This window comes from Diadema antillarum, unplaced genomic scaffold, assembly GCF_040938485.1.
Source record: "Diadema antillarum isolate AM-2024a unplaced genomic scaffold, OU_Dant_1.0 seq00000118_RagTag, whole genome shotgun sequence".
Taxonomy (NCBI): domain Eukaryota; kingdom Metazoa; phylum Echinodermata; class Echinoidea; order Diadematoida; family Diadematidae; genus Diadema; species Diadema antillarum.
The window spans coordinates 278722-297214 of NW_027271199.1; the positions used below are offsets into that span (position 1 = coordinate 278722).

General features: G+C 35.3%; 1 long non-coding RNA gene across 1 annotated transcript; it reads right to left on the minus strand.

The window, feature by feature from the left end:
• Positions 1 to 6727: 6727 nt before the first annotated feature.
• Positions 6728 to 11428, minus strand: LOC139727070 (uncharacterized). The gene is made up of 3 exons (XR_011710730.1): positions 10392 to 11428; positions 9349 to 9406; positions 6728 to 8392 (listed from the first exon to the last, which is right to left on the minus strand). It is a non-coding gene; the product is annotated as an uncharacterized lncRNA (long non-coding RNA).
• Between the last annotated feature and the right edge of the window lie 7065 nt (positions 11429 to 18493).

Consider the following 18493-nt stretch of genomic DNA (forward strand, 5'->3'; position numbering starts at 1 on the left):
TTATTCGAACAATATACTGAAAAGTAATTTCGCACAACACATTTCGCACAACAAAGTTGAGAAATTGCCGCCATGTCGGATTTTTTTTTTTTTTTTTTTTTTTTTTGGGGGGGGGGGGGGGGGTTCCGGATCAGAAGGGCTTTCAAGGACATCTACGGATCAGACATTATTACACATATACCATCATTATTCAGGCGTTTCTACAACAGCAGAGCAACATACAAGTAAAAAAGCATATCTTTGATACAGAAGCATTTCTTTTTTATCAAAGATTGGGCCTTACCCTAACACTGGAATGAGCTCCACCCCCCCCCCCCCCCCCCAAAAAAAAAAGACCCTCAATGTGGTTTACACTAGCACAATATCGTTCGGATGTATAGGACCATGTAATAGACAGCAATATAAGAAGATTAAAAAATATATCAAATTATAAGTTATAAGTTGAGATTTAACTTTGACGCAACACACTAAAGGTATTCTACCATTGGGAGAGATATCACATTCGATTTATATGTGCAGGTTAGTTGTATTACAAAACATTCTACCATGTAAAAAAAAAATATAATAAAGCCTAAAACATACTGAGATATCACCATTGCTTTTCAAGAAACCATAGCCATAACTGTTGACAATTTAGTATATAAAAAAAAAAACATTCTTATCAGATCTATTTAGTATATCTAACAATATTTAGCATTAATTATACTGATTTCAGTTTGTACATTAGTTGTTCTATCCCTAACTCACAGTTTAGAACTAGTTTGAGGAATTAAGTAAAGCTGGGTTTTTGTTTTACGTGCACTAATGGTAAATAATGCCTTGAACGACAACCTCGATTAATTACTGCCATCTTGAATTTTGTGTGGATACTATTTTTATCGCTAAATATTACACATTGGCAAAATTTGTGCCAAATTCCAAGCTCCTATCTCTTTTTGGAAAATACTTTCTGTTCAATTTTATCTGCCTCAGAACAATCTACTATGATGAAATGCTACAGTAATAGCGATAAGCGTTACCTACCACTTGGCATGAAAAGTTAGTTTGCAGGTACTTGCAAGTCACTAGACCGTTACAGTATTACATGTGACCATGTAAACACATTGTATGCAAAATTTATAATGCATAAATGTAATTTTTTCAAGTTTCAGACGTTAACTTGTCAATAGTGTATGATATTGCCTGTAATTCCAGAAATATGAATTATGTCTCAATCTCAGTAAATCTCAATCTCAATCGTAGGTTTCAAAATAATTCTTCAGTTCTTCTTTGATAAATACTAAATCATGCATTTTCACATTTCTTCCTTTTTTCAAAACAATATAAATATATGGATCCCCCCCCCCCCCCCAATTTATCACAATACACAGCTAAAGTGGTATCAACTTTTAGGAAGTTTTACTCTCCTTCATATGACATCAAATGTGTTGCAATCCAATGTCTCTATCAAATTTTATGTTTGAAATGTTAACTTCAATAAAAATGGCGGCCCTATTGGACCGCATCTGTACTTTGGGAGGTTTTTGCAACAAATCTATTGAGGTGTACTTACGGAACATTGCTTAGTATGCTTAATATTATGTATGGTCTTGTTTGTAGAGAGAGTTGAACTCGAAAAGTAAGCACGATCTTGGATTTGACCCTCTGTGACGTCTTTGGGAACAGATGCGTGTAAATGCATATTATGTAAAATGGGATTTCAAGTTTGAGACATTATAACTCCTGAACCAAATACAATACTGACTTCTAATTTTCTCCAAATATTGATTATATGGGAAAGATGTTAATTTCTGCATGGTTTTCATAAACATTTTTAATTTGTTTTTTTTTTAACTTTTTAGAGAAATATTCATGGTGCATTCTGAAAAAAATGTCTCCGTAAAAACCTAAGATGGTTTGAAATAGCATTAAAATGTTCAGAATATAATATAAAAACCATATAAATAGACAGCAAAACAGACAAAATTGTATCAAAATCGAAATGATACATTTACTTTGGCGCAATACACTATGTCAGCTTTGATGGCCTGCAATCTTGAATTTTTTGAGTGATTGATCCAGATTTTGTTTTAAACTTTCTATAGCAAGGTTGTTTCAAGCTTCTACCTCTATTTGAAAGATATTTTTGCTTCATCTCATCTGCTTCAGAACAATCTACTTTGAAATAATAGCAATCAGCGTCACCTGAGCTACCACTTGGTATGAAAAGTTAGTTTGCAGGCACAAACCCTTGTTTGTCAAAGAAAATGTCTGCGTTTGCCAAGACTACTACACGCACCACTGGCACTGCTACAACCGCCAGTGTCAGTGGTGCGTGTAGTAGTCTTAGCGTGCGCAGGCTCTTTTTACGACCAACAAGGTATTGTCACAACTAAAGTGGCCATTTTTACAGAGTGAGTTTTCAAGTTTGAGACATTATAACTCCTGAACCAAAAATGGTACTGACCCCTAATTTTCTCCAAATATCAATTATATGTCAAACAAAATTCTTAAAACGTTTCAAGATAATCCTTCAGTCTTTCTCTGATTTATGCTGAATCAAGCATTTTCATGATTTTCCTTTTTTCAGAAAAATATCAAAAAATGAGTGTTTTTTCCTTAAAATCTCAATCCACTTATCACAATAACCCACAAAAATGGTATCAACTTGTAGAAAATTTTATTCTCTTTCATATGACATCACGTTTGTTGAAATCTGATCTTTCAATCAAATTCTATCTTTCAAATAACAAATTCAGTAAATATGGCGGCCATCTTGGACGCCATCTTGGATTTGGAGGCTTTCGCAACAAATTTTTTGAGGTAGACCAGTGGAATGTTGTTTGTTACAATAAAAACTTGAAAATAAGCATGGTCTACTTAGTTTGAAGAGAGAGTGCAACTCACTCGTTAAGCGACTTTTTGGGGCTTGGCCCTCCGGTTAAAAAGGGAAGGGCCATCTTTAAGATTGATGTATTTGTGGACTTTACTTGAGATCTTGGGGAGAAACACATGTCAAAATAATATTATGAAAATATCATCGTTGTAAAAAAAAAAAAAGCCAGGATTTGAATTATACTTCTGTTGCTTTCGATTATTCATTAGTTGTATAGCTGTTATCTATATAATAAGATAACGTCTACATATTTTTGAAATGTACACACGAACAAATGTGGCGGGGATATATTTAAAGATAATAAAAAGTTTTGGTACCTCAAAAGCTTCCCTGAATTTCCTTGTCTTGGTTTGTGTTTCAGGTTAAAGTACGTTGTCTGTGAGAATTACTCGCCCCAAAGTGCTCTCATGTCTTAGTAATCATGCAATAATGGTTTCGTACCAGAGCCAATGCTGTACAGCGTCGATAAATATTGTACGAAACCACTGACTGCGACCAGCAGCGTGCAGCCCATTGTACGCATAGCTAACTGCGACCAGCAGTCCCATACGCATAGCGTAATGGGGCTTCGCACTGTAGCATTTAGGATCATGACAGAATTAGTATCGCGGGTAAATGTCAACTTAAAATCCAAAAATTTCTTCGATTTGAAGACTTACCAATTAAGTTGAAGTATTGAAAACAGGCTTCGAACAACGTTTGATTCTGCCAATAGTCCCTTTCTGTTCGAATTGATGACTGAATGTGACTCGGTCGAGAGGACCTTGGGAGAGCTATACAATGGATACTATGGCCAGCGCATGCGCACACAAACATCTTATCCGTTCATGGATTTGAAATTTGTGTGCATGTGATGTGTTCGCATGCACTGGCTGTAGTATTCAGTGTACTGTAGGTACCTCTCCTAAGGTCCTGTCGACCGAGTCACATTCAGTCATCAATTCGAACAGAAAGGGACTATAGGCAGAACCAAACGTTGCCCGAAGCCTGTTTTCAATACTTCAACTTAATTGGTAAGTCTTCAAATTGAAGAATTTATGGGATTTTAAGTTGACATTACCCTGCGATACTAAATCTGTCATGATCCTGAATGCTACAATGCGAAGCCCGATTACGCTATGCGTATGGGACTGCTGGTCGCTATGCGTATGGGGCTGCTGGTCGCAGTTATTGCATGATTACTAAGACATGAGAGCACTTTGGGGCGAGTAAGTCTCACAGTGTTAGTTATACGAAAGGTACTTTGACCTGAAACACAAACTAACACAAGGAAATTCAAGGACACTTTTGAGGTACCAAAACTTTTTATTATCTTTAAATGGCCCATTCTCAGTAAAAGCGTTCAAATACGGAATTTTGGTGTCGCCGACATTCCATGACAGTTTGCAGTTCCTTGAAACCTATTAGATACTATTTAAATGTTTATAATATATCACGAGGACTTTATTTGTTAAAAATAAACACGATCAAATGCGGTTGTCTGCCTTATTGTATAAAATTTTGCTGTTAAACTTCGTTAAGACCCCCAAAATGCAGTGTCGCCGGCTATTTTAGAATTATGTTTTATTGCTCCTCTCCGTCCACAAACACACTTTCCAAATATCATTTTCATGGACGATGAGCATATCATATGTGCTAATCACAATACTCAAAAAGTTCCAAAATTGTTATTGACTTCTTTTTTTATAGCCTTTTGAAACCTGTCGCCAAGTTCACCGCCAGATACGTTACCAGTTTTTTTAGTGTTACAGCATTGCGAAAATAACAAGACTATGCAATGACCCTGTGTATATGAAACCCTGAGGATATACTTCATACATTGCAAGTACTTAGATTTTTTGTGCAACAGCTCTTTTTTGAGAATACGGTACAATGTTTGAAATATCGGTTTTCTACACTTTTATTTGGACAGATACGTGACATACTTTTCACGCCACCCACTGCGACAGATATTGCAATGTCAGACAAATTGTATATTATACATTACTCCTCGGAATGACGCATCGATTCAACATTAAAGTTTAGTACAAGTGAGAAATATTTGGTAGATATCGCTCTCATAATAATATGATCGACCATATACGTTACCACAGATACGTTACCCCAGATACGTGACCGAATTTTGCTCATTGGTCTTGTGCTTTCTGGGGATCAAATCTGGTCAAAATTCATCCCTACACATTACATGCTTCGTTTTGTTGGACCTCAGGATTATATTCTTACACCAAAAGGACAGAGAGGTGAAAAAGATCAACACGTCCACATGATTTTTTTTCTGCGTCAGTGTCTCACAACTTAATGCCAAGTTTTCCGACAGATACGTTACCACATAATCAAAATGCTGAAAAGAAATTGTAAATGTTTTTACAAACAAATCGTTGTGTGCTCATAAACTCCAAAGTTCTATTCTATAAAACCCAGCCACTTTCATATTCTATGCAACAACTTTGAACGTTTATTTTACAAGACGAAGCTAAGATTCAGCATATCAGTTTTTTGCTTTTCAGATTTAGCAGATACGTTACGTATAATTCAGGGCACCCACGGTGACAAATAATGTTATGTAAAACAAAGTGTTCATAAAACAATTCTGCATAGAATGACGCTTCCATAAAAAAATAAAGTTATGTTCAAATGAAGAATATTCAGTAGAAATTGCTCTGTAACTTCACCGACAGATTCATTTACGGTACGCCAGATACGTTACCAAACTTTAAAAGAGTAAAAAGTAGTTTATGAAACGCTTCCGAGAAAAGTTTCAGTGTTCTGTTGCATATTTATTCTAGTGTTTTTCAACATATGAAGAACTACTCAAGATTCATTGATAAGTTGAACAATTATTTATTCATTTTGATTAAAAGGGATGAGCCACATACGTTACCATAGGTCAAACAACTGTTTAGCATATCGAGTTCATAGAGACTGTTCCTACTTCCTTCTAAGTGCCTGCAAAAATATATTTTTTAAACCTTGTTTGCATTATCCATCAAAACTTAATGAATATTTATAGTCAGATGGATAAATACATTCAGACGTATAAGATGAGAATATTCTGTGAATGAAGAACTCAGCTTTCACATTTAGGGCTCTTTTCCACTACATTTCATAGTTTAAATATTACGTACAATGTTTAAAATGGTTAATTTGGGCTTACATCATTCATTTTTACATCAATTCATGAGGTAAATAATTAAACAGGTGATATTTATTAATTCATACACAACTAAAATTATTACTTATATTTTACCAGATACGTTACCAAGGGTGATTCGATGTTTTTCAATAGTTATTTCCCCAGGAAAGCAATTCATATTTGTTTCCTGTGAAATTCCAGATCGGATCGTTCCCTTTGCATGATTTGTGGGATTCGAAACTTTATTTGTAAGCGAAATTTGCTAAAAATACAAAGTGAATTTTAAGGTTATGTTTCATTTCAGCAAAAAGCATATTTCAACCTACCACACAGAAATAATTTCTACCAATTAGCAAGGGATGACAACATTTTTACCTCTTGAAAACCCCCAATATCTTTAGGGGGGACAGATGTCTTTTCCTGAACAGAAATTGGATCAAAACAATAAATTTAATTCAGAGTTAGGAGTCCATTACAACATGTAAATTTGTGGTAACGTATCTGATTGGTGATCAAAAATCATATATGATGCTCTATTTCAATTCATTTTTACTCAATGAATGGCCATCATTTAGAATGTTCCACTTTTTGTTTCGTATTTGACCGGTTTTGAAGTTTCCGAAAACACATCTTTGAATGTATTACTTTGTGGTTGATTTTTCGGTTTTACTCACATGGAATTGAACACTTAATCTGAGAATGGCCCAAATATCCTCCCAAATAAGTTTCTCAGGAACTCTCAGACACAACAAGACAATTCGTTGTCGTCTTTTCTCAACTTCTAGTCCCATTGTTTTCCAGGTCATGGTTTGCGAGAAATAACAACACCCTTTTCATTGTATACATTGTATATACGACGGCCATGATGGGCGGAATAGTCTGCGGTGACTCGGATTCTTGGTTTGGATCCATTGTTTTATAATCTATATTTTTTACTCTATATAGAACTTGCAACACATCAGTGGGTGTCAGTATAAAGGTATACTACTATGAAACTGGATAAAATGTTTTGAGGGGCGATTTCCTTTTCCACACATTCATTATGTACGCGAGTGTGTTCAACATGATCTTACAAAGAAAATAACAATAGGTGTTTTACTATTAGTGAAAATTACTTTGTGATTGATTATAGAAAGAATACAATACTATATCTACGTCCCAAGTGTAAAGGTGCATGACAGGTATTCATCGTGTCTTCACAAACATCTCTTTTTTCAGGAGGGATGATTGCAGTTAAGTCTCAACTGTCGCGGTTTTTTTTTCCTATCTTTTGAAACTTTTTATTGATCCCATAACTTACACGTCCATCAGAACAACACTGATCATAATAATGAATTTGTACAGTAGGATCAACCACAGCAACAACAACAAAACTGTGGAACGAAAAAGAAAACACACAAATTGCTTCAGTTTCTTTTGTTTGGCAATAGCAAGTTCTATGTATTTTGTGTTCTGAATCATCATTCTAGATAAACATTGTGTTAACGTTTTTACATTTGCCAATATGAATTTATCATTTGAAGAGTAATATCATATGACTTGATAACAATATTTCGGGTCCTTTCCAACCTTTGATGAAGCCAAACATCAGTATTATTATTTTCTCGTAAAATCTTCCAACATCATAATGTTGAAAGTTTCACCAATCTTGTGTACAAACAACTTTCATGTTGAAAATCGCTGACCGGAATTAATTAAGAATAGTTTCCTTCACAAATGGGCATAGTTATTTCTTTTTAGCGTAGAGATCAAAACAAATACATGTTCTTATTTCCATATATTTAAATTTATTTACAACTTATATGCTGTACATAAAAGCAATGAACGTTCCTCATGAATGGCATATATACGTTGCGTACTTGAAACTGATTTTGTGTTGTTTATGATAACGATGGAATTACATCCAGAGCAAGTCTCACGATTATCTACAGTGGAATGTGAATATAAGTGCGTAGGTGCTATCCGAAGTGATGGCTTCTCTTTTGAGGACTGTCATTTCCCATGTCCCAAGAAATAAGGAAGAAGACACTATCAATCCTGATTTCAGGACACGTATAGCCAATGATGTGCGAGAATCACAATACTGTAGAGCTAACATAATGTCTTCTTTATGGAAAATAATTGCTATTAAATTCTAAGAGTTAAGTGCTACAAGTTATAATGTAGGAATTCAATGTGATACCGGTGAGCAGGACTCGTAGTGAGGCTGTCACTTATTCTTGTTACAATATTGCTACCATGGAAAGTATTTCTTTGACTTTTAACCTTCCATGAGAATTCTTCGGCAAGAGTAACACTGGAATATATATCCCAGACTGTAACATCATTTCGAAGCACAGGGGAATTGATTGTTCTGGCGCATCGTGAATCCTCTCTTTGGCACACTGTAAGGGAGAAGTGAAAAAAATGGAGATATGTAATGATTGGTGGTCTAATTCCTACTTTAGTACGAGTGAGATCTACTACATAAATAATTCTAACTCTTATTTTGTAAATCTGATTTTTAGGCTACTTTCTAATTTACAATGTTCTTTTCTCTTCATCCAACTCAAAAGCTGAGTTTAAAAATGTTTTTTTCATATAGCAGCTAGAGATGAATTGAATCATTGAACTAATTTGCTACAGCAGCTGCTATACTCTTCCAACTATTTACAATTCACAATTCAATCAAATATTGTTATAGCAAAAAAGAAGTATGCCTACTTGCTCGTTGTTACGTCTACGGCAAATGCCTGGAAAATACAATACGACGTGAAGGAGAGTATTAGTTGTAGTGTACGTTTCTGACACCTCCTGACACTTAATCCACTGGAGTAAAGATTCTAAGCCGTTCTTTGAATCCATCTATGTTGCATAGATGAGGTTACTATGTTAAAAGGACTTGACACGGGGGATTTCATTATAGTATTCTTAGAGTGCTCCCATTCATATGCATCATCTTACGATCTGATGGTTGTTACGGATAACTATAATGTGAACATGTTGTTGCAAAACTCTGGAATATTTACACTTCTTCCTGCATAGAATTGTGGTAAAATTTAACGAGTATTCTATTTACGAAAACATATTTATTGAAAAAAATGGGACTTTCAGTAAAGAATGTAATGCAGTATCTCTAGCAGGTCTGATCATGTCCCACAGCACCATCAGATGCCAATACTTTCATTCAAATGTTTATCCATCGAATGTGTTTAAAATGCCCTAGATTTATGCCTTTGTGTATGTGTGTTTGTGTGTGTGTGTGAGTGTGTGTGTGTAGGGACCGATGGATGGGTGCCGCTGTAAAGTATGATAAGACTGTTAGATCATTTTATGTAGGCTAAATACATTACAAACATACGTGCTTCCCCACTGGACTCAGATTTTAGTCAGTTCTGTCACTTTACCATGTTTCATTCCTGGTTTCAAAAGAAAAAAAAAAGAAAAACCAATGTCACATATTGGACGTAGCAGTTGTAGTGAAAGAGCAGCTGGATAGAATAGAATACGGTTGCATTTTACAAAATGAAATAAAAAACAGCTTTAAGAAAATTATATCTATTGTCTTACCAATTATTAATTGTACACACTCTATAAAAGTCTGAGAAGAATTTGCATCTGAAGTATTGTATCATTTGGATTATAATACAGATCTGTCAAGTCAATAACACATTAAATGATGTCATGCAGTTTAAAGTCGTAGTGCACATTTTACAGTTATATACATAGTTCTTGACAACCACTGCATTTTGCCTTACAAATGCAATTCAAACACAACTTTTAACATTTTTTTCTTCTTAATCACGCAAATCAGTTAAAGGGCAAGTTCACCTTCATTAACATAAGGATTGACATAATGTAGCAATATTAGTAGAACACATCATTGAAAGTTTGAGGAAAATCGGATAATCCGTTCAAAAGTTATGAATTTTTGAAGTTTTTGTGCAGTTACCGCTGAATGAGAAGACTACTGCAGTGTATGATGTCACATGCGTACAACAATATAAGGAAAATATAAAGAGAATTTCACAAAATTTCATCTTTTGAAAAAAGTACACATTCCCTTGACTCGTTACTGACATATGTTATGGGTAATATTATTTCCATTGCCTTTAGAAAGAGGCAAGTCAAGTGCTCTTTTATTATGCGAAAAAAGTGAAAATATGTTGAATTTTCTTTACATTTTCTTTATACTGTTGTACTCATATGACATCACGAGCCTTAGTAGTCTCCTCATCCAGCGGTTCCAACACAAACATTTTAAAAATTCATAACGTTTGCATCGATTGTCCAATTTTCCTCAAATTTTCACTGATGTGTTCTACTAATATTTCTGCATTCTCTCAATCCTTATGTTTATGATGGTGAACTTGTCCTTTAAGATAGAGAGTAAGGCTGATTTACCTGTCATGATTTCGTTTGCCAGATCGAAGAATCCGGCATCGTAGACTGTATCGCTGAAGTTTGCCTGAATTTCCTTGAGAATTTCTAATTTCAAAAGATATCAATTTGCGCGATACAAGATAAACTTTGATTGATTTCTAACTGCCTATTCATAATGTGCATTGAGTTATTTGTGGTGCATTTTCGAAGCACCACTAAAAAGGAAGAAATTAGCAAACAAAAGTCCATCTCTTGTACTTCCGTTCACAATATCAACAAATGGTTTGATTGAAATACAAATGCTTTTGTCGTGTTTATGATAAGAAGTGCCCCGAGTCCAATGTTGTTTTACGCCTTCAGTCTCTTCTTTTCTCATAACGCCATTTCGCTAAGGATGCAAAGATGGGGATGATATCAACCCATAACAGCTTCCATAGTTACTACACACCAATCGTATGGATACAGTTGACAGTACATGTAATTACAAAATGCTGCTTGATTATTCGGTATTCGTTTTCTCACTGAAAAACAGCCAAAGTATCATCAAATCATACTGTTGTCTCTGCCTTGCCACATGGTGTATTGCTATGTTGTATAGCTTTGACTTGACTGGATACGTGTTAGCTAATGTGCCTTGCATTGTTGTACTTCCCGCATACAAATAAAGTCTTAACGGGTTTGATGGAAGAGACTATGGGAGGGGGGACACTTTTGTCAGATTTATTTCATATAGAAGAATTTTGAACGATGTACAATTGAGCCAAAACAAGGCCAAATTTAAAAAGTAGGAAATTCTCCAAAATATTCATCTTACCTGAAAGAGTATTACTCAAGCTTTAATATGAACCCAATTATACTAGGATTTTCCCAGAGGAACAAGTTTTTATTCACCGCTAAAATTTACCATGTCCAGAGCAGCGAACGTCCGTGAGGAATAGTACAGCACATACACTTGAATACCATTTAACATAGTTTGCAAAGATCTGATTCTGTTCAAAATCCTAACGAAATATCTTAAGGGACATGTGTACGTGCTTGCAGAATATTAAGCTTGTACTCTTAGTCTGTACGTAATGGTAGACAACTGATGATTTAACGAAATTCGTCGTTTCTGTTGAAATATTGCTCTTCCGCTAAACACTTTTTCCACTTTACGCGCATTACACAGAAACTCAATATTTTGACCTCTTATTTCACTACCCCATATTTTAATCCTCACTCCCAAATAATAACATACCCTTTTAAGATGTATCTGATCTAGGCAGTCTCTATAACCCAACGGACATAGCATAGTTTTCATCACGGAGGTTCGCATGTAGCTCACGGACGTTCGGAACAAACAAGATGCAGTTCTCTTGAGTTGGAAACGCATTCTACTCACAACAAACAGCAATTGCATATCGAGAACAAACTCCTCTGCAAAATCCTGAATAGATATTACCAATTCTCAATTATATAAGCTTGTTTATCTTCTCATACTGAGGAATCGAAGAAAACAATTTTTCTATCTCTCGTAAATGAACGTACAAACGTACGTGTAATCTCAGTGACGCAGTCCATCCTTGACAACGAATATATTTATCAAAATTTCGTTATCATGAAGTAAAGATTCAGGTCCTTAATTTGTTATCTAAAGTCTACAATGCAAAATTTGCTTATAACGAACATGGTCACAGCTAAAATTATGACAAAGAATTAACATAAAAAGACAACAGAAATGTGCTCCGTTATAGAAATACGAAGTTTAGCTGGGGAGGGCAAACAAATACGTTGGGAAGAAATCCCTCTATGTTTGCTCCTTGTGTTACACACTGTTACCGAGGAGAATGTGTGTTATTATATTAGTCAGAAATGATAATAGGTTCGATACTGCGAAGTTTCGTTATAACAAGACACAATAAGTCCTAACTTGGATGGATGTTTGTGACTTCGATATTATACAATATGGTTCGTTATAACAAACATTTTGTAGCGCGTCATTTCGGAGGCTCGTTATTCATACAGTTTGTCAATACGAAAATTGATAGAGTTCGTATAATTATGAAGCTTTTTTATTCGGTAAATGATAGGAATCTCTGAAGGTTTATCGAAAGGTTTATTAATTTGAACATAAAAAATCATGTTCGCTTATCCAAATGTGGAGAAACAAGTGAACAACTAAAATCCTCCAAATTTCAAAACCTCATAATAACCGTTTTCACCTAAACGAATATTAGGCCCTTTCCACTTTTAGAAGAACGGACCTAAAAATAATGATCCTTAATATTTATTTTTCGGACTAACAAACTTTCGGAATAAGAAAAATTTTAATAACAAACCTCCTTAATTAACTACAAACTTTTTTTTTTTTCATTTTCGGAATAACAAACCTTTGGACATCGGAGTAACGAATCTTAGGAAGAGCGAACGTATCAAAGTGCAACCTTAAACCTATTCTTAATCATTACTTTTTTAACATGTGTTTTCAAAATAAGCACAAAAGCACAAACAAATTGACGATCTCTCTGTCTCTTAAATATAAAATGAAAAAAAAAAATCTTGGAAAGAATTACAAATGAACATTGCTTTTCATTGATGAGTATAAAACAACACCATGTGATGATAAGCGGAGGATTTGTTTGTGTTCATCAGACAATAATTGTATACTGCATTATTTTTGTTCGCTTGTGACGGCATTTCGATGAATGAAAAACATATTAAACAAACAAGCAAAAACTTCTCCAGAGGAATTTGGTACAACGGGAGTGCACTGGCAATTCTTTTCTCTGTGTGTTGGAGCTCGATCCCTTCTCTGTTTCTAAGTCATTTTCATTCAACTGCTTCCACGTCCTTTTTAAAATTTCCATTTTTTATTCAACACATGCCCATTTCAGACTTCTTCCGTCATTATCCTGCATGCGATTACATAGCACTTTTCGGATTTGTTTTGGTTTGTTTTGTTTTGTTTCTGTTTTCTGTTTGGTCGCAGCATGTCCAGGCTATTGAGGGAATGAGAGAAAAATCGTCATGAAGAGAAAAATAATAATGAATTGAGGCATTTAATATCATGACAATTACAGCGAACGTCCGTTGTGGAGACCGAAACTGGATGTGTTCTGTTTGAGACGGCAGCTACCATACTCAAAAGATAAACACTTGGCGCACCTGTCACTAAAAAGTGGCACTGATCCTCTTTCTCCTACTATGTAATCCATTGATTTATTCTACCAACGAACATCCGTGACCAAAACGTTTTCCTTTTGTTATTACAAGTAAATTGAGTGCTGAACGTTACTCACTTTTGGGTATGAGCGGCTCGGTGATTTGGTAATATTTTCAACTAACATTAACTTTATGTGCAGTAATATATTTGTAATTATCAGAAATTTCCTTTCTCGGACAGAACGTCCGTGAGAGAAACTTTCAGAACCTTTAACAGTACAAATTGTCTCCAGATCCTCATTAGAAAGAAATTTAAATGCACAGAAATTACAGATTACGCAAAATTCCATTTTCCTATAACTTTGTTTTCGGTGTTCAGCTGTTTTTGTATAATTAGAGGGAAAACAAGCGTAAAATTGTGAATAAATTTTCAACTGTTTGTTCATCATGATCACATAACGCCTTAAAAATTCTGAAACAACTGCCCTAAACTCATTGTTTACTTTGCAAAACTTTATTTGTGGCTATTGGAGCTAAAAGTTTTAAAGAATACAGGACACTTTCGGGACAGGTTATCCCTATCGAAGGGATTACATACGTCACGGACGTTCGCTGGAATTGTCACGGACGTTCGTTCTACTGATAGGGTCATGTTCCAGTACGGATAACTAATCGGCAGAGAGTACCTAGCCTTCCTAACTCTTTCAAAAATTTGAAAAGGTATTGTCAATGCAAATTATAAGAAATTTGACATCCTTACAACATATGTATTGCTCAGAGGGGGATCAGGAGATGAATTTTCAGAGAAAATATTAATTATTTGCTTGGTTTTCGGTGAATTGTATGGTCCAAAAACTGCGGACAAGCCTCAGTCCGCTCCAAAAATAACATGCAGCTCCTCGGCTAGAGAGCCAAAGGTAAAATGCCCCTTCGTCATCAAAGCAAGATGGTGTCCCACTCGAAAACGTTTTTATCATCACGGACGTTCTTTTTTTCTCGGAGGTTCGTCTAAAAATATAATTTCGGTTCCTATTTGACAAAGGATGGACAGAAACTCAAAACAAATATAGTATCGTGTGGCTAGATCTTAGTTGATTACGACTCAGAACAATATCACCAATAACGTTTAATGGGATACGATCTTTATTAGAAAATAGCGGAAGCACGTCCGTGACGAAAACTGAGTATAATTTTGCATAAAAGAATATTACGTCCCATGTACAGCCAGCAGACGTACAATTTTTGCAGGATATGTTCATTAGGTGGAACACCAAATTTTCGTATACATTACAGTTGGGACAACAAAGTAGAATTTGCAGCAGCGATAGAAATAAAAGCACCACGGACGTTCGTCTGTTTAGGACTTTGATATTTCAATTGTTCTCTGTGATTTTATACGTGCTCATAAAGTTCTTATGATTTTGTGGTTCATACCCATGATATGTCAGATCCAGAACATGGTCAGATATTAGATGCCACGTACGCTTAAAAATGCACATCATTAGTTTGAAAAACAGAAATTATTGTGAAAATAGCGTTTTTACCGTATTTTTACGCTTTAAGTCCTTGTCAAATGAAAAATATCAGGCAAAAGTCAACCAAACCATATATTTCCTGAAAGGAAATTTACCAATCTTTGAGATGACATGAAAAAAAATCTGGTTTCTTAGATCATCCTGGCGTGTTCTAAGGGAAAGAATGTCACAAGGTGCGAAAATTGGCAATTGTACATCGTTCAAAATTCTCACCCATTATATATATTTTTTTCGCAGTTTGGAAGACACTGCTATCCTGGTTGTGAGATCATGATGTTGTTTCATCATACTTGGGCAACCTAACAGTGTAAAGATTCTTCTTAAGGGTTGGTCCTCGCATGGACACCTCCAATCCTTAGCATAGACTTAGTTGTGAAACTATAGGTCAAGGCATTTGGATCGAACATGGAATCAACTAGTGCTTATGCCAGGATCTGCTGTAAAAAAAAAAAAAAAAAACCAAAAAAAAAAACAAAAAAAAAACAAAACAAAACAAAACAAAAAAAAAAAAAAGGTGTTAAAACTTGTATGTGTTGTCAAGCGGGCTAAGGTGTTTTTTTTTTTTTTTTTTTTTTTTTTTTTTTTTTTTTTTTTTTTTTTACCTTCTTTGGATTTATCCAACACAATCTGACGTATATTTCTTGATTTTTCTTTGCCACGTTCGACCCATCTTACAAGCAGTTCCACGATGTCGTTTCCATTGTGTGCGCCAGGCTGCTCCGCCTGGACACCCAACACTTTGCACAGCTGATCACCTGCACTCGCCGGAATTTGGCTCGCCAGCTCTGTGAGAACTTCCCTACTTGGGACACAGTCTCTGTAGTCACCTAGTAACAGATATTTACAGTAAGGATTCGTTCGTCAGATCACATGCGAAATAGACTAAAAGGCGGTACAGTTAGAGAGTGACCATGTGAAGGTTGATTCATGAGTGAAATTAGACATTGTATCATGTTGCTAATCTATTCTAATGCAGCTTAATGATTAAGCATTAGCCTGTCTCTCCAGTATCGTCAACTCGTATACAGGTGTCTCCTCACTGCCACACGGCATATTGCTCTAGAACCGCTGGATAGTAAAGACGTGTTCTCCGATGTCCCTTTCATTGATGCGTTTCAATTGAAGCTCATTTCTTACTATTCAGAGTAAATTTTCATGAATCGTGATGGGGAGATAGGAGAAAACAACCTTTGTGTCAGTTTAAGTCAGTTCTAGTATTTACACTTTGAAATATAAGTTGCAACGTATTATGAGTGCGCGTATCGTCATCATTCTGAGTAACCAGTGAGTAAGGGGCGAAAGCATGGCATCAAGAACGATTCCAACATGTTTCCTTTTTCCAAAGAATTCGTGTTCCATTTATTGTTGATTTTACGCTATTTTTACATATTAAAAAAAAAAAAAAACAGACTGGTAGAGGCTTCAAAAAGATACTACACGAAATAGAATACTGCCTACAAAATTGTCGTACGTTTCCATGCAACCGTGATATTGGTTCACAACTCTTGCCTCCAAGAGTCACAACCTTTCAAATCATATGCAACATTATTCTTTCATTAAAACTATTACTTGGCTTTTGTCTTACTCTTAATTGTGTCGAAAAAGAAGATTCAGCAAAGGTTAACCAGCCAGTGGTAGACTTGGTAATGTAAGGTTAATGTTCATCTCGTTAAATCATCAAAGCGCATGGGGAAAAATCATTAGTTGGCAAAACGTATTACCTATTAAAATTCCAGTGGCAACATATTTAAATCCAGCGTCATACATGATATCAGCCAAGGTGGTACGATGGTTGCAGTCTGGTGGACACACCACCTTTCTCCACTCTGCCAGCATCTTCATGTTGGCTTGGATCTTGTCTCCTGTACGAGTTCGAGTCTCAGTGTGATGGTCAATGCCCAACATGTCGGCTAGCATTGCTGGTTCGATTTGTGTTGCTACGGCCATCAGATCGCTGGTACTTACTTCGTAATCTGTTGTGACGTCAAAGTTATTGTAAAGGTGATTTACTTATGACTTAGCATGTTGATTTGGCAAAGTATCTACAATTGATATATCACTGTGCCGTAGCTCCTTACGGGACCAGTTGCCTAGACAGAGGGATACACTCAAGTTTGGTTTGAGCCACGTTATATTTGTTCGTGCCACACACTTATCAAAATAGACTCTTCCGAGCCCCATCACTCTGTTGATACAAAGATAGCAGAATAGACAGAAGGAATACAGCTGTACAGGAACTATCCGTCTTGCGTCAAGAACAAGAAAATATTTGCAATGTTTGATTTGTGTAGAATGTGTTTGAGCAGACAAATCCCTTGAATATTACAGGACCAATTCAAAAGTAAATATATCTAGATATGAAACAAAAAGATACAATATTATATTTCGTGTAGTGCAGAATTCTTAATTTTCCACTCTGCACGTGTGTCAACAGAAATTCTTTCACAAGTGTTTGAACCCTAAAGCCTCAAGCCTTGTTCCAAAGCGCAGTATAGAATAACTATTTTGCGCGGTGTTTAATAAAAAACGTCAGTCAACAGATGGCTTTGAAGTCCTAGTTTTGTTTGTTTTTGTTTTTCAGGCAAATACATACAACTTGAATATGATTTTTTGTTTACAGCTACTCACAATTATATTATACAGTAACAATCGATGGATAAGCTATCTTTAATCAGTATGTTTTTTTCTAATAACTATACGCGGCAGAAGAGGTTTCTTTTTGTTGTTGTTGTCATTATATTTGCTCGCTTTGAGAACGAGTCAAGCGAATATCCTGACACAATTATTTTTTGCAGTATCAAGAGATTAAAACTTATAAATATGCAACTACAACGGTGTTTATAGCGCATCCATTGTGCACCCAAGTGTTAATAATTTATCGTCGGATTATGTCAGGGTATAGATTTATGAATATCATTGATTCTTATTCAATTGAAGCTTTGACATTCCTTTTATTTATTCAGCTTTTTTAAGTAATAATAGATTCTCAACTAATGTTTCAGACATTTTTAATACTCATTTTTTTACTTCTACTCATTTGTGACTAAAAACAATAACTGCAATATTCATAGTAACCATATTATAGGATTGTATTACCATGAAGGGGCATTGCATTTAATGAACTATCAAAGGAAGTGATTCTCAATATTAGCTGCTATAATATTTTACTTGTGGTTTTTATACTGTATGTCATTACGTCGTCACAGCATTAATTATCGGCATTTTTTAATATTATTTATGGCTGTAAGAAGTGCTGAATCTTCTCTTCACCAGTTGTTGCAACTTCTTTAGGTTGTGACAAAATAAAGTTACCGATTGAAGTCAAGGCAGCACGAAGACATGGTTGTTGTTGTTGTTTTTTTTTTGTTAACCTGCAGTTGCTCATCGGGTCATTTACATTCCTCATAGAATTCTCTTGAAATCCGAATCTTTTATTCATACAGGGTA